Raw genomic sequence first — 25,394 nt, 5'->3', positions numbered from 1 at the left:
TTGAAATGAATAGTTATCGTAGGAATGGATTCTGCAAACTTCAGTATTCTTGGGAACATAAATTTGTCATTTATATTATGAGTGATATTGGTATGTAGATTGATTGGAAATTTTTCTCTTGTGATTCGGATATCGATAAATAATTCTTCTGCTTGGACTTTTCCTTATCATGTTAGTGGTTGTTTCTTGATTTCCTTCAGACACTGTTGTTTTTGAGTTGGCTACCGAATCATCATTTATAATGTCCATAGTTTGAAACGCAACTTCTACACGTGTCTTCATTTTAGTAGGTTTATCCTCTGCTTGAGTTACAATTTTGACTGGATCAATATTTGTTTCTTTATCTTCAACTTGAACTAAAATGACTCGAGGCTTCAATGTTCTTCTTGAAGTTTCTCTAACTTGTCATTTAGTGATTTCTTGTCACTTTTAAGCTTCTTTGTTTGTGTAAGTAAGGCTTGGATATGATTCCTTAGATGTGAAATTTCACCATATTCTGAATCGTTGACTTTGTCCTTAGTATATTTCTCTTTATCTTTTAAATTTTTTATTTGCTCTAGTAATTTTTTATTAATGGCTTTTAGGAACAATTTTTTTTTGGATAGATTCTCCTTTAGTTCCTTATCAGAACTTTCCTTTTCTTGTTTTGGTCTTTGTTTATTAACCTTGGAATTTTTGTATCTGTGAAAGTAATTTCTCATAGTGGTCCCTTACTCGCCAAATTTCGTCGTCGTTTTTTGTTGATTTTTCATGAAACTGATCTGCGAAATCTTTATATTTCTTCTTTGATGCTTTGTTCCTTTGTTGATTTTTTACAGTTTCTTCCTTTAATCATTTCATTTGCATCCACTCAATTTGTTGATGTTCTTCTATACTAAATAAAATTCCACACATTGGACAACGTAAATTGCACTTTTTTTAATATATGTATATCCAATTTCATTTAGACAGCTTGGAAATTTAGTCCAAAATAGTGATTGTTGTGTGGGACCCATCTTGACTACTTCATTATTTTCAAATTAGGCTCCATTTTTCTTGACTTGATATCTTTCCTTGGTAATTTAATTTAATTATTTAATTATTTATTTAATTTTTAATATATATATATATATTATTCTCAACAATTGTTCTTTTTTTTAACTCTTTTCTTTTTTATTTTAATTTTTTAAACCTTTTTACTTTTTTTTTATAGTTATTTTTTCCTTTTTCTTTTTGAAAAGTTACTATCCTTGTGAAATGTGGCTATTCACCTCTTTGGGGTATAATATAAAATATATGTCCACTTATGTGCCTTTGACTTGGTTAATTTTCTCCACGTAAAAAGTAAAACTTACCATTCACATAAAGAGATTTTGTATTCCTTTTGTTCTTCTTTTACCTTGAAAATACCATGGGAAATTACAATGGGTTGCTAAACTCACAAGCTTGTAAACCACTTAATGAAGAATCAAGATAATCTTATCTACTCTTCCTTCTCTTACGTATAGTTTTAAAGATATTTGGAAAGATTCCCTTTTGACTTTATCATGCACTTTTTATCAATAATGTAGAACCTTTTTATATATATGAATGTTCTCCTTCAAAATTTACATCATACAATAATATATATTTTTACTAGAATCACTGAAATGTCCATGACCAAAAGCCTTTTTATTTATTTATATATTTTTTTGGGGCCAACGGCCTAAATGGCGATATGGAAAATATCCAAACTCTGAGTGAAACACTTCAATTACAAAATAACAAAGTTGATGAGAGGTTGATGGCCAAAGGTCTGGTGTCAGCCAACTTGGCAGTGGAAATCTTTAAAATACTTCAAAGACGTAAATGTCCATTTTAAGACATGTAACTGTATATTGAATATTGTATATTGAATTGATGTAACATATGAGATGATTACAAATGAGAATGAGGATCTGCTTATATACCCTAGGCAGGTGCCCTTTCATGAATGGTCATGTCTCTAGGACATCCCTTTTCGTTACTAACTAACTAACCATTATCTAATTAATTCTTAATTATTATTATTATTATTATATTTTTATATATATTTTTATATGAATTATATTCATAACACCATAAATTTGATAAGCCTTAGTAAAAGGATTATTGAAGTCCATGAATCAATGCCATAGGTAGCCACAAATATTCGTGTCAAGGAGGTAGAATTGGACCTCAAGAAGTTTCTTTAGAGGGACAAACCTATGCCAAGAATAGGTCTGAATTGATGTATAGAAATCTTTCAAATTAATCCATAAACCCAATGAAAACCATTAACCAAAGGATAAAGAAAATACACCCAACTTTTCTCCAAAACATGACTTGCGCCTTTAGTTAAGTGTAACAAAGTAAGGCCTTAGAAATAAAAAAAAAGTAATTGCAAAAGATTCACGTGAGATTATGTACTTGGAGGGCAGATGAGTTTACAGAGACCTAGGATTCTGCCTAATGGTGCCAAAAAATATTTTTGTTGTACTCGAGCTTAGCATCGACATTTTTTATCTTCCGCCAGGAAAGAAAGTATGACCCAAAGCCTTGATGAGACATTGGAAAATGAAAGGGGTTTTATAGATAAAGGAGAATAGAAATAAAAATCACATAACCCTTCATTTGTTGATTTTTAATGTATCTTGGACAAGTGGTTTCCCATGGGTTAGTCTCTACCTAGGGAGAAGTGCCCAAAATAATTCTTTTCCTAAGCGTGGCTTTATAAAGTGAAAGTGACTTTATAAGTGGTAAATTCAATGTTAAATTATCAAGTGAAAAGTGACTTTAGACATAAAGTACAATGTGGGTACTTTATTTAATGGGTGAGTTAAAAATAGAAAGTGAGAATTAAATGCACATTTATTCTCATCCCTTGATATAAATGAATATGAGCCATTAGATCTTAGGGTTGCCCAAAATTCATTTAGCGAAAGAAAAGGTGGAAAAGAAAAGAGAGACTGCATTCAATTCTTCATGAGCAGATTGGAGAAAGGAGGCTGAGAGCTGGAGAAAAGTTATGAAGGAGAAATTTGTTGCAACAAGCTTAAGGAGTGGTTTCTAGGAAAAGTTGGGCATGGAAATCAAGGCATAGAAGACAGCAGAAGGTACAGTACAAACAACATTGAATGTTGTGAGTTGCATGCCATTCGAGATAAGTTTTTGATTTTTTTTTTGAAAAAAAAAAATCTGTACAGTTCGTAAAACAGTACGGAAATCCGTACATTCCATACAGAGTCTATACAATACAGTTGTATCCGTATAGTACATATTTTCAGCTTCAAGTGGGCACGGAAATCAAGGCAAAGTGAGCATGATTTTCAAGGACTTTTGGGTTGAAGGGATAAGTTGTATTTTGTTGTTTTGTTTTGTCTGCAAATGTATTTTTCCTGAACTTGAAAGATAAATAAATTTGAAGACCTCTCTAAGAGGTTTTCCCCAAAGAAGATTGAAGGGGGTTTTCCTGGGTCTAAGTTGACCAAAAAACTGTGTTTATTTTTATGTGTGTTGTTGGTATGGTTATGTCCACATTTATTTTCAGCATGTGTTGATAGTGCCATGTGTTTTACTCTGAAAATTTCATTTCTAGAATTTTATATGTTGAATGTATGTTTATGGGAAATGGCATTTAACTGAATGGGAGTGATAAGGTGAAATTAAAACTGGGATGGAATTGCAGGAAGCTTTTTTTAGTCATCAAATTTCAACATGGTATCAAAGATACAGGCTGAAAATTGTAATTTGAACAATAAACAGTAGTTTGGGAAAACAAACTGAATTTTTAGACAACAAACTGATATTTTGGGACAGCAAGGTGAAATTTCACACAGAGTGAACTTTGGGGACAACAAAGTTTGCTGGAAAGTTCATTTCTCCATTTTCTTGGTTTTGTAAATTTTGGACAACAGTCATGGCCATGTTCTTAAGGATAGAGGACAGGCTGGATGGGTTATCCAACTATGCCATTTGGAAGGACAGAATTCAAACAATGTTTGAGGAGGTAGCAGTTTGGGACATAGTGTAGCAAGTGGTTGTACCTCCTACTGTTGCAGATGAACTTGTTGATTTCACAAAAAAAATGCAAAGGCAAAATGGATTTTGATGGATAGTCTAAAGGATCATGTGGTTCCTTAGGTGAGAGGAAACACGTATGCATATCAGATGTGGACTTCTCTAACCACTCTCTATCAGAGTACCAATGAGAGTAGGAAGATGGTACTCAAAGAACAATTGAAGAACATTAGGAATACAAAGGCTGAAAGTGGAGTTCATTATCTTGGCAGGATTAAACATGTACGTGATGATTTGACTACTATTGGTGAGACAGTTGCACCCATAGAGTTAGTCAGGATAGTTGTAGTGGGACTTCCTAATTCTTGGGAGGTATTTGGAGATGTTGTCACCTCTAGGGAGAATCTTCCCAACCAGGAAAAATTCTGGGATGATTGTGTGCAACATGAGATACAGAAGACTGGCAGTGGTGGGGTGAAGATAGCAGATGAGGAGGACGTAGCCTTGACAACCAGGGGGAAGAACAAAGGGAAGGCCAAGAAAGGGGGCTAAGGGAAAGGAGAAGAAGAAGAAGAAAGATATGGATATGTCCAAAGTCAAATGTTGGGCATGTTAGAAGATGGGACACTATCCTGCTACGTGTCTTGAAAGGAAAAATAAGGGGAAGAATGGTACTTCAGCTTTAACAAAGGTGGAGCAGTTTGCTTCACAGTTTGATCAGGACTTTGCATTTATTACTTCGACATCTAGTAGGAGTACATAATACGATGTGTGGTACATAGACAGCGAGGCTTCCCACCATATGACAGGTGCACAGGAGTTCTTTTCAGAGCTTGCAGAGAGGGAACTTGATATTGAGATTGTACTAGGAGATGACCGCACTGTGAGAGTTGTTGGTGTGGGGACTGTGACATTTGAGAGGGAGCCTTTTCCTCCTTTGAAGGTCATGGATGTTTTGTATGTTCCGGGGATGAAGAATAACTTTATTTCAGTGTTTGTTATGGAGGATAAGGGGTTTGACGTCACTTTCTCAGGAGGTAAGGTATTGATGCATCCCAGGGGAGCTTCCATCACTGCATCCAAAGTGACTGGAGTCAGCTCTGGGAAACTATACAGGTTCAACTTTCAGTCGGCAAGAGCATTGGTGGGTAGCACATCTGGTAGCACTCACACTAGTACCACCAGTAGTAGAGACTTATGTGAATTATGGCACTAGAGGATGGTGCATATGCATCATGGAGCTTTGAGAGTACTGAGGGAGATCACTATTGGAGTTCCTGATTTCAGTGTAAAGAATTATGAGTTCTGCAGAGGGTGTGCTTACGGCAAGTACACCAAGTTACCATGCACAGCGAGCGACAACAAATCTACAAGTATACTAGACTTGATTCATACTGATGTTAGTGGTCGTATGTCTCATGCATCTTTGGGTGGTTATGAGTATTATGTTATATTCATTGATGACTACTCTAGGAGGACTTGGATATATTTCCTGAAGACCAAGGGTGAGCTCTTCAATCCCTTTAAATATTTCAAAGTTCTTGTGGAAAAGTAGACAGGTAGGAAGATTCAGATCTTGAGGTCAGACAATGGTGGTGAGTACACTAATGGTGGGTTTTCTGACTTTTGTGCATAGGAGGGAATTAGGAGAGAGTTCACGGTTCCTTACAACCCCTAGAAGAATTGGTTGTATGAAAGGAATAACAGAGCTATTGTTGGGGCTATTAGAGCGATGATTCATAATTATGGGTTTCCTTTATTTTTGTGGGTTGAGGCTTGCAATACTATTGTTTATCTTTAGAACAGGAGTCCTCATAGAGTATTGGGGAATATGACTTCGGAGGAGGCTTTCACTGGAGAGAAGCCTCATATGGGGCATCTTTGTATCTTTGGATGTCTCACATATTCTTATATCCCCAAGGAGAAAAAGTCAAAGTTGGAACCCATGGCAGAGAAGGGTATCTTTATGGGTTACAACGAGACTTCGAAGGTCTAATAAAATCATCATTCCTTCTAAACAGAGAGTATTGATTAGTAGGGATGTGAAGTTTAAGGAGGAGAGGGCCTATCATAGATCACAGGAATATGATGAGAGAGAATCACATAATTCTCCTTAGCAGGGAGGTTAGGTACAGGGAGCAGGACCTCAGGGTTCTGGATCGACTGGTACAGGAGGTACTTCAGTGTCAGTGACATCTAGGGCACTAGTGCCAAGTTCACTGAGCAATTATTTAGGGATTCCACTGGTACATAGTTCACATGGCACTTCAGTTGACACAGGCACATGTGCTAGTATAGGTTCTTTGAGGATAGGTGCTGGTACAGGCACACCAGGGTGAGTTGGCAGACCTTCAGGTTCACTAGACTAGTGGGCGGAGGATGAGGTTACCTATGGGGAAGCTTCTTCAGGGAAGAGGAGGCCTAAGTTTCTTTAAGACACCTTGAAGGAAGTGGAGTTAGTTGGTCCTCCGAAGAGGGTGAACATGGAGAGTGTGCCACCTGAGTGGTTTTGCAGTTATGTAGCCAAGGCTACCAACATTGTTGACTCTAAGCCTACTAGCTATGAGGAGGCTGCCAGCCAGGAGGTATGGAGAGAGGCTATGGTGGAGGAGTATGCCTCTATAATTAATAAAAATGTCTGGGAAGTGGCGCCTAGGCCTGAGGGCAAGTCAGTTGTGACTTCCAGGTGGTTCTACAAGATCAAGCATGCTGCGGATGGTAGCATTGAGAAGTTCAAGGTGAGGTTAGTGGCTAGAGGATTCTCAAAGATAGAGGGAGTTGAATATGATGAAACCTTCACTCCTATAGCTCGGTACAATTCTATCCCTCCCTTATTTCTATTGTTGCAGAAATGGGTTGGCAGATCCATCAGATGGATGTGAAGACCGCATTTCTGAGTGGAGTTATAAAGGAGGAGGTGTATGTTGAGAAGCCACAGGGCTTTGAGGTACTTTGGCGGGAGACCCATGTATGTCGATTGAGGTGAGCACTCTACGGACTTAAGCAAGCTCCGAGAGCTTGGTATTCGAGGATTGATACTTACTTGCAGCAAATGGGTTTCACGAAGAGTGATGAAGATCCAAACCTATGCTACATTATTGTAGGGGATGATCCACTTATTCTTGTGTCGTATGTTGATGACTTTTTCACTACTGGGGTGTTGGGTAGCGGAAGCCCCGCGCAACAGGTATGGGGCGTGAAACCTGAAATTTTGGGTAATAATAGGATAAATACTCCGCAAAGTGTGCGGAGCGCAGTTTGTAATGAGTCAAAGTCAAAAGGGTAGTCCGCCCAAAAATAATGTAAAGAAATGTAGGTTGAGTTGGCCTGCCTATGGATCACGGTCCATGGAAAGGTATAAATAGAGCGAGGCTCTATGGGTAGAGTAGCTAAGTTTTGGGTATGATTTTGGAGATCTGAAATGTAATGGGTGTCTGAAGAGAGTATTCCAAGAGTGTCTGTAAGTCCAAGTCAAGGGCTTGGGTAGAGGGTAGAGGCTCTAAAGCTATGTGCGCAGAGGCCTGGAAGAGTCCACAGCTGTGTGCGCGGACCCCTATAGCTGAGTGCGCAGGGCAGATCTGGATGTAAGGCTGATAAGTGGTAATAGAGATAAATTTCTTCTGAATTCTATGTTAATTCTGAACTCTCGCAACTCTGTTCTTTATGGTTAATGAAACTGTTTTGATCTACGCGCATATGCTTATTAAGTACTTGTGAATCGGGTTGAATCTTTATTTGCGAACTAAATAAAAGAAATAAATGTTTTTTTAAAGACCTCTCTAAGTAGATCTGGGTTATAATACTTAATCGAAGAAAGTAGATCTGTAATCAGTGCGGTAAGAGAAAGTGAAGATTGTTTGGATCTGCGCAGATCTAGCATAGTGCGAAGCTACAAGATGGCACCCCCGACCAGAACATTGTGCCCCTACTATGAACAATTTGATCATGAAATGGTAGACTGTCCTACCTTAATTGCCCAACTGCATGAAAAGGGAGCACTCCAACATCCACCAACCCAGAATATTCAGATGATGTGAGCAGAGCCTCGCGAAGAGGATCCCCGTATAAATATGGTACTAAGAAGTGGCGCAACTATAGGAGGTCATCCACAAGAAGAATGTAAGGGGTACGATACACCTACAAAGGCACACGACTTTGAGCTGGAACAAGGAAGGACGATCCTGAGGGAAGCTCAATGGGGTGGCGCGGAAGCTCCTACCCTGGGTAGAAGGGATCAAGTGGAGTCAAGGTTGGACCCCTCCATGATTACGACCTTTCTCGAAACCTGCATGAAACTACTGCGTGATAGTAAGGCCATTCAAGGATTGCAAGAACTGATCACCAGGTGCACTGGATCCAGCAAACCACAGGTAGTCCGAAAAATAGGAAGGCATGCTCTGTGCACCAGACGAGAGATGAGGTTGACCGCGCAAGTTTGGGAATATGAAATGGATCAGGTCATCTTGGACTTAGGCTCGGATGCAAACGTATTACCTAAATAGACATGGGAGCGCATGGGCAAGCCTGCATTGTAATGGTCCTCGATTCAGTTATGAATGGCTAACCAACAAAAGATCTTACCAATGGGTCGACTGCAAGGAGTGACTATGGATATCGACGGTGTAAGTACGCCGACCGATTTTGAAGTTATAGAGATTGTTGATGACAGTAATCCTTACCCTGCATTGCTCAGAATTGATTGGGCAACAGACATGAAGGGGATTATTAACTTAAAGAGGCGGAAAATGACGTTCGAAAAGAAGTCACTGCGCGTAGTAGTTTCGTTGGACCCAGCAGAAGGAGAACTCTACACCAAATCCGTGTGTGATGAGGACAGTGATGACGAGCTAGACTGCATCTATCAGATAATAGCCCAGGACCAAGATCAGGTTTGTCCTGTGGATGGTGGAAGAACCTCATGGGAATGCGATAACACTTGCTCAATGGATTACGAGGAGGAGATTGAATGATGGAAGAACCACTTGCAGAAGGTTATGATGCTTAACTGTAATATGATTCGGTCACTGTGACACATAACCCCTGAGGAAAGAAAACAACCAGTGGAGAGCGCCGCCACCGATGAAGGACAACCTGTCTAGCGCGGCACGATGGACACAGCACAGGAACAGCATGATGGGTCGGAAAACGAGGTGCACGTACTAGGGGGGCAGTGAAAGCCAAGATCTAGGAAGCGGTTCCAAGTACGCATTGGAAGAACAGTCGGTCATCAATGACGAAGGGTCCGAATGCGCGGAACTAAGGTTTGCACAACCGAATAGAGGGGTCTCTTGGATATAGCTCACCCTAGCAATGACACTACCCATGACAGAATTCAGCAGCTCCGGGCAGCCATTTGGCACGGTAAGGTGTAGCTGGGTAAGTTAGAAGAAACAAGGGCCAGACTCTGCGCACACAGTGCGAAGCTGGATAAAGCTATTGCCAAATTGCAGATAGAAGCCACATGCGTGGGTCATGTAAAGGAGCGAACGAAGGAACCAGGCAAAGCTAGCTCTCTTGCCCTGCCATGAGCTGCGACCCCGCTAGCATGGTTGCGCTGGCACCTAAAAGGTCAAGACCACCCACACCGCAACCCGTTAGAAGAATCAAGTGAATGCGGAAGGTGCTCGCAGCTCAGGCTAGTCAGTAAACAGAAGATCCACATGGGGGGTTCACCCACCTGACTATCCATAGGAGGTCCAGTCCCAATGCTCCACGCAGTTGGAAGAGGGCACAAGACTATAAACCAGGCTGCTGCGAAGTTGTGCGATATGACCTCAGCATACACACAAAAACCGCACTTACGATCCTGGGGTTTCGTGGCCGCGAAGGAAAGGTGGAAAGCAACCATTGCAGGTACTATTCATGACATGATGACCCATTTAAAGCACCATGGAGTGGGTGGCGGGCAATTAAGGCAAAGGAATAACTACCAAAATCGCATTGATGAGCTGCCACAAGGGTAAGCAACCACTCTTAAATTTCGAATCTTATATAATCATAGTAAGGATCACACCACCACGTCTTACCATCCTGCCAGAAAATTGCTGTGGGTTAGGAGCAAGTGCATGATGAGTGCGAGCAATTCAAAGAAAGCCTGTGGTTTAAGGCATTGCCGAAACATTACCAGGAAGCAATCTGCAAAGCACACCATCCTACCACCGATAACCCACAACAAGAGTCGCCGAAAACAACCGAGCTCCCGAAATCCCCTTGGACGCCGAGGACCAGGAAGGACCCTCAGATCCCAGAGTCAGTAAGAAGGTCGCCACGACACCTGCACTTTGGCAAGTTCACAATGGAGGAAAAAGGTAAAACTGTTACCATTGACAGCGATACGGAAGTCGAAGACTCTCCCACATATGTCGAAGAAGTCAACCCGGAGGAGGATCCTATACAGCCAGTACGATGACCCAAGTATGTGCCTCCAAGCAAGGGGAAGGTGAAAGTACCTGCAAACCTAGATGAGGTTGACACTGTCATCACTACCCCAGCTCTACCAAAAGAAGTCCCAGTAGAAAACTCGGTGGTTGGCCGTGTGGCGGCAATGAAATTCGAAGATTGGGATCTCGCGGATGTAGTAAAATTTCCCCACCTGGCGACGGACGCACTGATGGAGCAGACTGTCGAAGGGACGGTGACAATGCTCCAGCCTAAGGAGTGGTTGCGGAAAGTGGACCAAGCTGGGTTACTCTGTCTCTTGTCGATTCCCCACTTCCTCCGACCCCCGATAACCATGTTGGTTATAAAGCAGTTGCTCTGTCTAATTCATGAGGAAATATTATGGGTCGGTAAACCCGTCAGTATCACACCTGAACTTGTTCATCGAGTTTCACACCTTCCCTGTGACGGGAGAGATCCTTGAGATATTACTGACAGAAGTAACGATGTTGCAATGATAGAATGATTAAAAAAGAAGTATAAGCTTACAAAAGGGCAGCGAGGGTACGTCATTGATAGTATCTCAGATAAAGCAGTTCACATCGCCACTCAATTGCTGGCAGGGAAAGTAATGAGGAAGTGTCATGGCACTGAGGTTCCAGCAGTTGTGATTGCACTCGCTGAAGAATGTGCCGCCGGCATACGGTTCAATTGGTCCCAGTTTCTCTGTGAAGAGTTTTTGACCAACTACCGCGAAGTGCAAGAGGAGGGAAAAACTTTCCATTATGCATGGCTGCTCCTGTCCATCATGCTAGTTGTCACCGACCTACCTGAAGAAAGCTAGTTTCTAGTCTTGGACTCGGAATGGCCGGAAGCCGCTCGATATGCTTCCCTTTGGGCGACAAGGGATGCAGGACGAATTCGAAATATCAAAATCTTTTGGATACTGATGGACGTGAATGTGCGTTAGTGGATTACTGCCCTACCCTGCCTGTCCAAGGGGATCTATGAAAGCATGAAACATATTGTTGAATTTAAGGAAGACATGCATTGTCTTTATATCAAGGAGCGTAAGGACCCGGCCCATGCATGGACCTCACTCCACTTTATTTCTATTGACGATTTTATCGACGGGATTGTGGATACTTATCCACTGGCATGACGTGGACCAACGGCGGTAGAATGCAACAAGGCTGCTATCAGGTGGAAAAAGGAGGAAGCTAAGTGAATTGTGCAGCAAAAGCGCAATGAACAACTCACCGCAGAAGTTAAGGCAGCGCGGGAGGTGGCTCGGGTGGCAGGAGGAAAGACACCACCAGGAGGGGCGGTGTCAACAACAGACAAGGACAGCCAGAAGGCAAACCCTAAGACGGTCATAAATGAACCACCAGCAACAGGTGCGGATTCACCTCTAAAGCGGTCAGCACCATCAGAGTGGTCGAAGCCATGGAAGAAGGCAAAGGCATCTAAAACAGACAGTGGAGTGACCACGCTAACTGAAGGAGACTTAACTGACATCGAGAACACTGTTCGAGATGCCACTCGGGAGGCAGTTGATGAGGCCATGTCGGAGCAGCAGATTGTGTTGGGGGAACTCCGTACACAACTACACAAACTGGGATCAAGAATCACGCGGGTAGGCACCAGCACTACTCAAGGGGCTTCCAGTATGGCAGCTACGGAACTGTTGTTAAAAGCCCAAATGGCTCATTCTATCCCAATTCTAGCAGGAGCGTTGATTACCACCCAAATGGAGGACCGTGTTGTGATAGAACGACTTACAGGACTGGGATTGAACATGGTTGCTCTACCACGCGAAATTTTGCAACAGCTACATGACAACGCCACAATTGAACTCCGCGCTAGGGCCGGTTGCGCCGACCAAGTACTCCAAGAGCAGAAAATTAATATCGAACAGCTGCGGCTCCAACGCGACGAAGTAGTCACACAAAAGCAGTAGATGGAGAAGGTAGTAGCAGAAGCCTGTTCGAGTGCCCCGGAGTTAGAAATTGCGGAGGACTTGCCCATTGAGACACAGATCCATACACTGGCTACTGGGTTCTGGAAGACAAAGGAGGAGGCTGTGTGGATCCAGCTAGAGCTCAGCGCGCAGATTGCAGACTTAAGACTGCAGGTTCCACAATCAATGCCACCAGAGATCCTAGAGCAACGCAGGAACATTATTACTATGGGGCACGCAATGCTCACACGATCACTGGCGGAATGTACCGAGCTACTAACTCAGTCGATTGTCACGCTCACCACTCTTCAGTAGGACCCAACACTTCGTTAATTGGAATACGAGGCTCGGGAGCTCCAACAAGCTTACGATCAACTCAGAGGAACTACGCAGACCGTTGCTATCACGCAGCGCTTGGCCAAGATGAGGGAGGTGCAGGATATGAAAATCCAAGACGATGCCGCTAGACAAAAGGAAGCAGTGGTTAAAGTCCGTTTCCAGCTGTTGCTGGATGAGGCATTTGCAGTTTCTACCACCATAGAGCACAAGGTAGCCCACATGCAGGTGGAGTATGCCACTATGGAGATAGCTAGAACAAGGACTGAGGTGTTGGCAACACATGTGGAACAGATGCAGCGTATGATAGAAGAATTTGCTACTAGCACAAGTGACACGCAGAAGCTGCTTCCCGATCTTCGCGCAAAGATAGACGCACCAGCTGAGTGACTCAGGACAAGTCACAATGATTGTGTTGGGGGACTGTTGGGTAGCGGAAGCCCCGCGCAATGAGTATGGGGCGCGAAGCCCGAAATTTTGGGTAATAACAGGATAAATACTCCGCAAATTGCATAGAGCATGGTTTGTAATGAATCAAAGTCAAAAGGGTAGTCTGCCTAAAAATAATGGAAAGAAATGTAGGTTGAGTCAGTCTGCCTATGGATCACGGTCCATGGAAAGGTATAAATAGAGCGAGGCTCTATGGGTAGAGTAGCTAAGTTTTGGGTATGATTTTGGAGATCTGAAATGTAATGGGTGTCTAAAGAGAGTATTCTGAGAGCGTCTGTAAGTCTGAGTCGAGGGTTTGGGTAGAGGGTAGAGGCTCTGCAGCTGTGTGCACAGAGGCCTGGAAGAGTCCGCAGCTGTGTGCGCAGACCCCTACAGCTGAGTGCACAGGGCAGATCTGGATGTAAGGGTGATAAGTGGTAATAGAGATAACTTTCTTCTGAATTCTATGTTAATTTTGATCTATCGCAACTCTATTCTTTATGGTTAATGAAATTGTTTTGATCTGTACGCATATGCTTATTAAGTACTTGTGAATCGGGTTGAATCTTTATTTGCGAACTAAATAAAAGAAATAAATGTTTGCTTAAATACCTCTCTAATTAGATCTGGGTTATAATACTTAATCGAAGAAAGTAGATCTGTAATCAGCGTGGTAAGAGAAAGCAAAGATTCTCTGGATCTACGCGGATCTAGCACAGTGCGAAGCTACAAGACAACGCGCGAACCTCTCAGACCACATCTAGACATCCCAAGGGTGCGGAAACCTGGTTCCAGCACCTTCCCCTGCTACTTCGAGTGAGACCTCAGTCCGCGCTTTGCGGGTTGTTGCCGAAAGGGCCGGTAGCTGCAGGATTTGCTTGGCTAAATAATTCTTCCAAACCTGGGTTAGGCCCATGTAAGCCAACATGGGGTAGGGAGACTGATTAGTGGTTGCAAGAAGGATCTTGCTATGGATTTCGAGATGAAGGACGTTGGGATGATGCATTACTTTTTGGGGCTTGAGGTGTGGTAGGAGTAGGGGCATATCTTTATGGGGTAGAGGTAGTATGTTGTGGATGTGTTGAGCATATTTCACATGGAAGACTATAGACCCATGTCTACACCTACGATCACCAATTAGAAGAAGCTTCATGCTTTAGATTCTAGTTTGGCGGATCCCAAATTGTATAGGTAGCTTATTGGGTCCTTGATGTATCTGGTCAACACTAGGCCAGATATATGCTTTGCAGTGAACACACATAGTCAATTCATGTTTGAGCCCAGGAAGGTGCACTAGGTAGCTGTAAAGCACATTATTCGCTACGTGAAGGGGACTGTTGATTATGGTCTGGACTATAGGCTAGATGGAGTGAGGTTGGCAGGTTACATAGATTCAAATTGGGCAGGCTGTGCTTCTCACAGGAAAAGCACTTCAGGTTGTTGCTTCAGATTGGGCTCGATAGTTGTGTTGTGGTTCAGTCGAAAAAATTTCAGTTGCTTTGAGCTCTTCTCAGGTTGAGTATATGGTTGTTGGTCAAGCTAGTTGTGAGTCCATTTGGCTTCGAAAGTTGTTGTATGGCCTATTTGATTAGGAGTTGAGACCGACAGTGACTCACTGTGATAATCAGAGTTGCATTAAACTCACGAAGAACCCAGTGTTTCATGACAGGTCAAAACACATTGACATCATATATCATTTCATCAGGGACTATGTTCAGAAGGGGGCAATGAAGCTGGAATATATATCAACAGATGAGCAGGTGTCCGATGTTCTCACGAAGTCCTTGCCAAGAGGCAAGCATGTCCATTTCAGGAACAAGATGGGTTTGGTGAGAAACACTTTCCTCGGTAAGAAGGAGTGTTTAATTTTAATTTACCTTGGACAAGTGGTTTCCCATGGGTTAGTCTCTACCTAGGGAAAAGTGTCCAAAATAATTCTTTTCCTAAGTGTGACTTTATAAAGTGAAAGTGACTTTATAAGTGGTAAAGTCAATGTTAAATTATAAAGTGAAAAGTGACTTTAGACATAAAGTACAATGTGGGTACTTTATTTAATGGGTGAGTTAAAAAATCAAAAGTGACAATTAAATGCACATTTATTCTCATCCCTTGATCTAAATGGATCTGAGCCATTAGATCTTAGGGTTGCCAAAAATTCATTTACGGAAACAAAAGGGGGAAAATAAAAGAGAGACTGCATTCAATTATTCATGAGAAGATTAGAGAAAGGAGGCCGAGAGCTGGAGAAAAGTTATGAAGGAGATATTTGTTGCAACAAGATAGAGTGATTTCTAGGCAAATATGGGCATGTAAATCAAGGCATAGAAGAGAATATAAGGTAGAGTACAAACAACATTAAATGTTGTGAGTTGCATGTCGTTCAAGAGAAGTTTTGGAAAAAATACGTACAGTCTGTACAATGGTACAGAAATCCATACAGTACAGTTTGTACAGTCGTATCCTTACAGTACATATTTTCAACTTCAAGTGGGCATGGAAATCAAGGCAAAGTGGGCATGATTTTCAAGGACTTTTGGGTTGAAGAGATAAGTTGTATTTTGCTTTTTTGTTTTGTATACAAATGTATTTTTCTTGAACTTGAAAGATAAATAAATTTGAGGAGCTCTCTAACAAGTTTTCCCCAAAGAAGATTGAAGGGGTTATCCCTGGGTCTAAGTTGACCAAAAATATGTGCCTATTTTTATGTGTGTTACTAGTCTGGTTATGTCCATATTTATTTTCAGCATGTGTTAACAATCCCATGTGTTTTAATATGAAATTTTCATTTCTAGAATTCTATATGTTGAATGTATGTTTATGGGAAAGGGAATTTAACTTAATGGGAGTGATAAGGTGAAATTAATACCGGGTTGGGATTGCAGGAAACGATTTTTTTAGTCATCAAATTTCAACATCATTCATTCAAATTTATTAAAAAAAAATCAAAATATTGCACATACATTTGAAGATTTTTTTTTAAGTGGATCAAAACATATGCACAACACATGTAATGTTCTTGTAGCATATCTCCTTTCATTATAGCAATGGAAAGTGAAAGCTCATATTACATTCTTCAGCATATAGATAATTTAGATTTGAAGTCAATACATCTCTCTCAATAGATCTGTACCTAATGGATCCTATAGTCCAAGACTAAAATATGGCAACATTTTAACCCTTTTCTCTATTCTCTCCCTCTTCCGCCTTTACCTAATTGCTTAGTTTTATAGTTTCTTCTCGTTGATATGGTCCAACTTAAATATTCTTTGACATGATCAATTATTTCCCATTTCACACTCGCTTGATGTTTTCAACTCGTTTCCATGCTCACTTACTGATATCCAAAATCCCAACTAACTTTGTTGGTTGTCGTTCTTTCCTTTCCGCTGCCAGTTTCTGACCAAAACTAACATTCGAGAGTGGATTATTTCTATCTCTCACCTTCTCCTTTTTCTGCCACCATTTTTTGGCCAAAAATTACCATTTCAAAAATGAAGGACCACATGCCCCAACCACAGCTTATTGACTCATTATCATGTCAATATTTTATTTTCACAGATGATTCTCCTTCAAATGAAGAACCCAACATTGGAATTTTAGTGAGCGCTAACTTGCAGAAGGAATCATAGATATTCAAGTGGTTTTTCCACTTCTGCAGCAAACTATTATCATGGTCAACAAAAATTTGAGTACTTGAGGCATCTGGTACCTCGGTCTAACTACAAAAAGATTACTCCATCTAGAATTTGCTGGAAGATCTAGTTGATACAACTAAAAATAATGTTGCTAGAAAATAGGTTTGAGATCATGAATGATCTTCTTAGCTTTGTGGGATTCATCTTCGAAGGAAATAATATGGACATATGTCTCTTCAACTTGATTCAGATTTTTTTGTCATGCAACAATGTTAATGGTGGCAAATGCATCCTCCATCAACTTTTTACCCTATTCTTGTAGCTTATACAACAGCCGATTATGTTGGGCTAATAGTATGGGCTAGTCTTGTACTTGTAGAAAAATATACTGAGAAGCTTTTGTTTGTTGCTAAAGAGTGGATCTAAGAGTAGACCCTTACTCAATAACCTGGTTCAACTATTCGACAAATAGTTTTGTAGGCTTAGGAATCTGCTTTCCTAAGTCTGTAATAGTGTGTTGTAGAGTTATGTTGGTAGAAACTAAGTTGGTTCACGCCCCTTCAAGAAAATTTATGAATTTTAATGGCACACATGCTGAAATGTCCTGTGGCAGATTAGGATTTGTCTTTGTAATCACTGACCACATATTATGAAAATTAGCATTGGTGTCATCTACCTCCCTCTCAAACCGTTCCTTTGCTATGTACAACTAGTCTCGCTCTTTTGTAACTTGGATAATTTGTTGTTGTTGTTCATAGGCCTAGGTTAAATCAATTTTTCTCCTGTCTACTAAACTCATGTGGTCTTCCAGGTGTATTGATGAAGCTCTGATAAACTGGAACAATCTGCTAGAGGACCAGTGTTGGAGATCTTAAGTAGAAAGGGTATCAACCAATGAAAACCTGAACTACAATGGATTTCCACGAGCGATAAACTTCTTTGATTGTACTTGCAGAGAAATATATGGAGATTATGCCTATTCTTAATGAATATCTTGGCACACTTTTGCAACTACCTTGAAGGGAAGCAAGGGAACTATATCTAGTGACTGTGTGAAGATATGAAAAACCTCCTTACAATGAGTTGGATCTAGAACAAAAAAAAAAACTACTCAAAGAAACAAGCGGTGCTCGATTCACGATGACTTGATATACTTGGCAGAGCTTGAACATGTTGTAGAACCTTTGTTTCTGGAGAAATCTTTGTATCAAGAAAAACATTAGGATCTTGCTGCATCTTTATATTTTTCTCTTGATTAGAATGGTTGGATTGAATATCATGAAATAAGGCGCATTTGAATGTCAAGATGAAATGGGACAAGGAAGATTGGAATAAGGAGCCTGAGAAGTGTCTCATTCCTTAGTAATGGTCATTGGTGGAATAGGTTCCATAAGTTCAACCTCAAGAATATGGACAATAGTAGAGAGATTTGGAATAGAAGGAGGGTGCTTCAAAATCAATTATGCTAATGATTTCGAGACCAAATATCCAGGAGCAATTACGCTAGAGACATCAAATATTTGGAAAAGAGAAGGGGGAACAACATATACATTGGGGGTGGCAGATGAGGTGGCTAATGAGTTTTGGAAATATGAAAGAGAGCCACAAAGATTGCACACACAACACAAATCATTCTTGTTGTCTTTTATTGATCTCACGAGTTACATATTTATAGTATCTATATCACTGACAACGACACATCTAGATAGCTATAGATAGCTATTACAACTCAGACATAGGAAACTGACTACTTCTAGATTGAAACCTAGGGACTCACAATGACAACAAACACATTACATGGAAGAATTACTTCCAACACCCTCACTTAATGCTTACATGTAGAAAATATAAAAAACCCACGTTACAACAATAAATAAATCTTTGTCAGATTTGTTGATATGGTCATCATCAACACCTAAATCCACTCTAGAATCTCACAAACACCGCTCTTTCACCACCACATATTGGAGATGTCACTTGTTCTCCATTTAAAACGTAACTGTATCTGACCGTCATTTATGAGCTTTGCAGAATTGACGCTTCTCAACCTCCCGGAGCGCAACGGGTCAGTCTCGATACTGAACCATCCTATGGAACTACCACCATCTATGAATCCATGACCCTTCGCAACCTTCATTAGTTATCTAGGATAGCATTCTGGATATAAAATGTCTTCAGCAGACAATTCTACAACTTGACGGTATAAAACAACCTGTACTGACGCTCCCGGAACATGACAAGTACATTAGTCTACGCAATAGTTGGCCTGTTCTTTGTGATTCTTCATTTTTTTCTTCTTTTTACACAAAAATAATTTTACAATGCACACCACAAACATCAACACGATTTCATAACTGTTATTGTTATTTATTTATTTTTAATTATAAATCACAATATGCAAACCCGAAAACTCCTGCTCTTTACCAAACTCCTTATAATATACCAATCAACCACACCAATATTAAAATAAGCTCAAGTAAAAAAGGTTTTCACAAGTCAAAGTAATAAAAGAGACCAATTCATGCAGCCATCCATGAGGCATGAAAATGGGAAAGTAGGTATCCGAAATCGAGATAGCCAAGATAACTCTTTCTTCCAATTCTGAGACCTTGATGGGGATAAACAGAAGGGTAACAATGATAAACTATGCTCCGCTATATGACACTGATGTCTGTTATCCTTGTGCTGAAATGGCCCCATGCACACAAAAAAAGTTTCCCAAAGCACTGACCTCAATATTATATGGTTGTTGGATCAATTTAAAAAAATGTTGACAGACCCTAGTCTTTAAACTGGCATAGATAATACCTGGGTACAGAGATCCACGGAACTGGCCACATAATCCACAATGTGTTTTAACAACAACGAAAACAGTGCCTCTGAATATAGGGAGAAAGATCCCTTTTCACAACCGCAAAACCATTCCAGAGATTTCAAAATATTTAAAAAGAAATATTATTACACTTTGGCTAATCGCTGAAGCAAATTTTGTGGATATTTACATTCCTGATTTCGGCACTTGCATACAAAGAAGGAAAAACCTCACTTAACCATAAGTGCGGCTGAAAAACATAAATATCATTGAGCAGCGAACAAAATCAGATTGTAGTAGAAGAAGCACAACAACAAATCCCTTTAGGTATCGAATTTTTTGCAACAGCATATGGAATCTTTAACAGAATATTTTTCTTTGAAAACTCACGGATCACCTCAATACTTCAATAAGCGTTCAACATACAGATCTATAAAACCCAGCACTACCACACTACCAATCTCGCTCAAACATACGGTGAACAAATATACAAATAAAAAATAATATAATTTACTCACACAACACAATCTCCTACCCTATTTTATTTACAGAGAAATAATATTCAAGGATCTCTCTTCTTCTTGGCTTTCTCGTGAGGGAATCAAGCCAGCTATAGCTCTAATACCATGTTAGAAATATGAAAGAGAGCCACAAAGATTGCACACACAACGCAAATCACTCTTGTTGTCTTTTATTGATCTCACGATATATTTATAGTATCTAGATCACTGACAACAACACATCTAGATAGCTATTACAACTCAGACATATGAGGTAACCTTGCCTGATGTTGTTGGGGTAAAATCCATGTATACTTTTGGTTGAGGGGTTGGGAATAAAGTATGGCTAGTGAAATTATTATCGACTAGTATTGTCTTCTCGTATTTCCCCAACAATTCATCGAGAGGCTCAATAAGATTATCAAAGATGTCAAAGGGAATAAAATAATTATTGATTCACCCCGCACTAAAACACTTACAGTAATAGAGATAACAAAAAATGGTACGCTAGCGGAAAATGAGAATTGAGGACCTAGACACAGACACTAGGGTGAAAGATTAGATTAAGACGTAGAAGCAAATGAATGGCACTAACTCGACTGATCTGGATTTAAACAAGAATGCAAAAAATTACCGAGATAACCATAAACACAAAGATGCAATGGAAATAATAATTCATTTCATTAATGTAAAATATTGAAATATGCTTACAAACGGCAATGGAAATAAACCAGCTAGGGCGATCGTAGCTTATCTCTGAGAAGATATGTGGCGGCTACATGCCTCTGAACTGTGTGAAAATGAGGCTCGAAGGCCTATTTATTGTTGAGAAATAAGGAAAAACCCTAAACATCCAAAAACCTAACCCTAGAAGATGAAACGCCAAATTGTGGGCCTCGTTTGGATAAATTGGTACATCAACTTCCCGGGGTCGTAACTTTGGCATACGATCTCTGTTTGACGCGTACAATATCTCGTTAGAAAGATCTAGACCCATGTTGCTCCCAATTTTCCCAAAAAATGTCGTTTAGGGCCTCAAAATGGCTTCGAAAGTTCAGGACCCGAAAAAACTGCTAAAAATAGTAAATTGTGCTTCAATTATGGAAACTGAAAAGCTGAAAGAAACAATGGTGGGGGTCTAAGTGGACTTGGTGGGTGGCCACCAATATCCACCTGGATCATCGACTCTTAACACATAAAAAAATCCACATATTTAGATAATCAATTTTCTTGTTGGACATTAAATGGAGACATTGACTAAATCACAACTTGATTAAAAAAATTTACTATGACCAAAAATAAAATTCCAACACACCACACTAGTGATAAAGAGGTTTGGCAAGACAGATTCATAAAAGAAATAATACAACCTGCAAAATAGGAATGAGGGCCAACTCAGCAAATTCGACCATTACAAGAAATGTCTCTATATACTAGCAAGACACAACTAACAATTAAGCAGCATAAACTCTACCTCCATGAAGACAACTGATTGCGGTATGGCACAACATGAAAACATCCATTTGGTGCAACTAAATTCTAATTGCACAACTGATTAATGACTAACATAACACCTAACCTACACTCCTCAATAGAGAGAAAGAAAACCATATGAGTTCAGGGGGAGTAGTAGGGCTTTAGGTGAGCACCATTCACCCAAATAGGCTTGAGAATACCATCGATTTGCACGACTCTCTAATGGCTCTAGACTCCCTTATTTTTGAAACTATAAATGGTCCCAACCAATGCATCATAAACTTTCTAGGATATTTTAAATACTTTCTTGTGTAGAGAAGAAATTGATATCCAACTGAAAATAGATTTTTTTCTTAATATGATGATCATGCTAATATATTTTCCTGTGCTTCACCACACTTTGATGGAAATATTCTAAGAACCTTTGCTCATCAAGTTCCCATAACTCCCAAAGTCACTTCGCAACTAACTCATTGTATGTAATTTTGGTAGCTTACATAATATACAAATTGGGAATAAGGAACTCAACAAGAACCATAAATTTTCTACCATACACTAACTGAAAATGAGTATACTTATACAACCTTTTAGTAGTAGTCATGTAAGGCCATAATTCTAGTTGAACCCTTTCATCCCAATCATCCCTATTATTTGAGAAAACCTTGGTGAGTCCCTTCTCCAAACTTTTGTTAAACCCCTCCACTATGCCATTAGCTTTTAGATGATAAAGAATTATCTTATGGTGTTGGATCAAGAATTCCTTTAGTAAGGTTGCAATAGTCTCATTGATGAAAATGGATCCTTGATCACTAGTCAGGATTCTTGGAAAACCAATTCTAGTGATAATGTTCTCAATATAAACCTCACTGCAATACTAGTAGAAAAATATTTTACAGGAGCTACTTCTGCCCACGTAGTAAGATAATATGTTGCTTTAATGATATACCTGTCTTGTGAATTCCATGCAGGAGGATTAATGGGCCCAATAAAATCAACAACCCATTTTTCAAAAGCTTGTAGGACTCTAACTTGATCAAGTGGAAACTCATCTCAGTGAGAAGGCCTCTCAACTCTGTGACAGACATCACAGGCATTGAAAAACTATTTCGCATCCTTAAACAAGGTTGGCCACCATAATCCCTCTTAAATCACCTTTTGAGCAGTGGATCTCCCTTCGACGTGTCCTCCCACAACTCCACTATGAAGTTCCCATATAATGTTGTCTATTTCATGTTGGAATACACATCTAATGAGGATGATATCAAGTTCCAATTTACATAATTGACTTGTAATGAGATGGTAATCCACTATTCAAACCATACTAATCTTCTTTTGTGTTGTATAATAATATTCAGGATAAGTACCAGTAGTAAAAAAAATCACAATGTCTTCCAAATAATTAAGCACATATTTGATCCTAAACAAGTCAATGTTTGGCAATTGATCATCAATGGAACCTCTTGATTCACAAGACTCAAGCCGAGATAAATGATTAGGTCCAAAATTAGTTCATCTAGGTTTCACAATGACCTCAAAGGAAAATTCATGAAACAACAATAACCAATGGTAGATTCTACCTTCCAAAACAATTTTATTTACTAAATATTTCAAAGTTAAATGGTCCATAAATAATTTAAGTGGCCACACAATAGATAATGGTGAAACTTTTCGAGTGAGTATACTATTGTTAGAGCCTCTTGTTAATTCATTGTGTAATTATGTTCTACAGTAGAGATTTTTCTTATGGAAAAGTATATAGGATGATCTAAATTTCCTTCTCTTGGTTGTGCAATGATAACGCCAAGAGTAGTACTGGATGCATCAATGCGCACATTGAACTTTTTGTTCTAGTTAGGATAGACTAGAATTGGAGCACTCACTAGTTTATACTTCAGGGTATCAAATGCAGCGCCACACTCAAAGTTCCGTATAAAATGCTTCAACTTATTCAATAACTTCTCTAATTGGATAGTGATCAAAATGTAGTTGTGAATAAACCTATAGTAACAACACCTGTGCCCTAGAGTGGATCTAAGTTGTTTAGCTCTTGTTAGAAGTGGCATGTTGATGATGGAAACAACCTTAGCTAGGTCAACTGAAACACCTAACTTACAAACAATATGCTCCAATAAAGTTCCAAAATGTACAACAAAGATACACTTCTTTAAGTTGAGAGAAATCTATAATTGCCTGCATCGGTCAATAATCACCCTTAATAGACTCAAATGTTGCTTCAAACAATTGTAAATATTCAAATCGTCCATATAAATATCTGTTGGAAATATTGAAAGGGGGGTGAATTAATATTTCTTAGAAATTAACACTTTTTAATCCTTTTCAGAGCATTATATATTCTTTAGTTATTATGAATGTTCTTCTTCAACAATTGTAAACAATATCAGTAATAGACAACACCGTACAATAATGCAGGAAGATGAAACAATTGACATCGAAAATTTTAGATGGAAAACCCCCTCTGTGTAAAAAACCACCAAGTGCTTCTCTAATAATTTTTTTCTTCTCTCTTTAAAAGAAATATTAATTACTTCAAGATTACAGCTACAATTGAGGGATGTGTCAACCCCCTAATTCACAGGCTACAAATTGTAGGACACTACTAAACCATAATATTTTGCTGCAACTAGAAGGACACCCCAACACCCTATGGATTAGGACACAACCTAATGAGTGCCCCAACACTCGTTTTAGTAGCTACTATTAGAAAGGATGCTTTGATGCCTTGTTAGTTTATCAGCCACAACTGAATGGATTCCACAACACCCTATGCAAGCTACAATTTTCCATAGCACCACCCTGTTGCCCTAAAGTGTTCTCATGCCACAAACTGAAGGTGACACCAATCACCTACCTTGCACCACCCTACCAACCTCAAGAGCCGATGGACCACATTTCACAATTTTCAGACTGGATCCCCTTGTGCTCTAAATAAATGTACTAAATTTTTAAAGAAGATGTTGTATATATGTCAAATCCTATTAGCCACTAACCATTGCACAATCAAACTAATCACATCACAATGTTTCATATCACAACTCACTACTCAATTGTACATCACTGTCATTGTTGCACATCACTGTCATTGTTGCACATCACTGTCATTGTTGCACATCACTGTCATTGTTTCACATCAATGTCACTGCACACATATATCAATTCACGTATAATAAGAGCTCTCAACGTTGGATACCATTGTACATCACTGTAATGATCTACTCACGAATGAATAAACATCAAGGCTCTACACTGCTTCATTGTTCCAAAATGCTCACATTGATGTGACCATTTGACACTTATATCATATTACTGCACAAACCAAGGTGCATCGGGCCATACCTACGACCTGCAACCAATTATATCAAGCTTTGTCCTTGAAGATCTACCAGAGTATGTCTTTTCACTACTGAGTACTGCTCTCACAAAACTATCCATCGTTATGTCAATAAGTTGTACTCAAGATGATAAATCCCTCAAAGACCAACTACCTGTAAGGTCATGATTATGTTACCTAGGTTATCATAGTCATTATGGTTAGATTAATATAGTATTTCAAATCTCATTCATCAAGGTTCTACAAGTCAAAGTCAGAATATCAACATACGTGTTATGTCTAGATGTGAGTGTCTTAATGGTGAATGTCAAGTTAAGATCAAATTGTCAACTGTTATGCTAAATCTCATCACTATAAGGCACATAATATTAAGTCATAGGTATTTATCATGTCAACACACAGACATATATCAGACATAGAACAATTATCACATCCTTAGTGATTAAGGTAACAAGAGAAATGTTTTATTCAAAATATTGCTAAGTCATTTTAAGTGATGGATTATCGAGAATAACACAAGTAT

This window comes from Pinus tabuliformis, chromosome 1_2 (genome assembly GCF_031772625.1).
Source record: "Pinus tabuliformis cultivar Carrire ecotype Pingquan chromosome 1_2, CPIR1, whole genome shotgun sequence".
Classification (NCBI taxonomy): Eukaryota; Viridiplantae; Streptophyta; class Pinopsida; order Pinales; family Pinaceae; genus Pinus; species Pinus tabuliformis.
The sequence above is the reverse complement of the archived record's forward strand: the minus strand, read 5'-3'. Positions refer to the sequence as shown.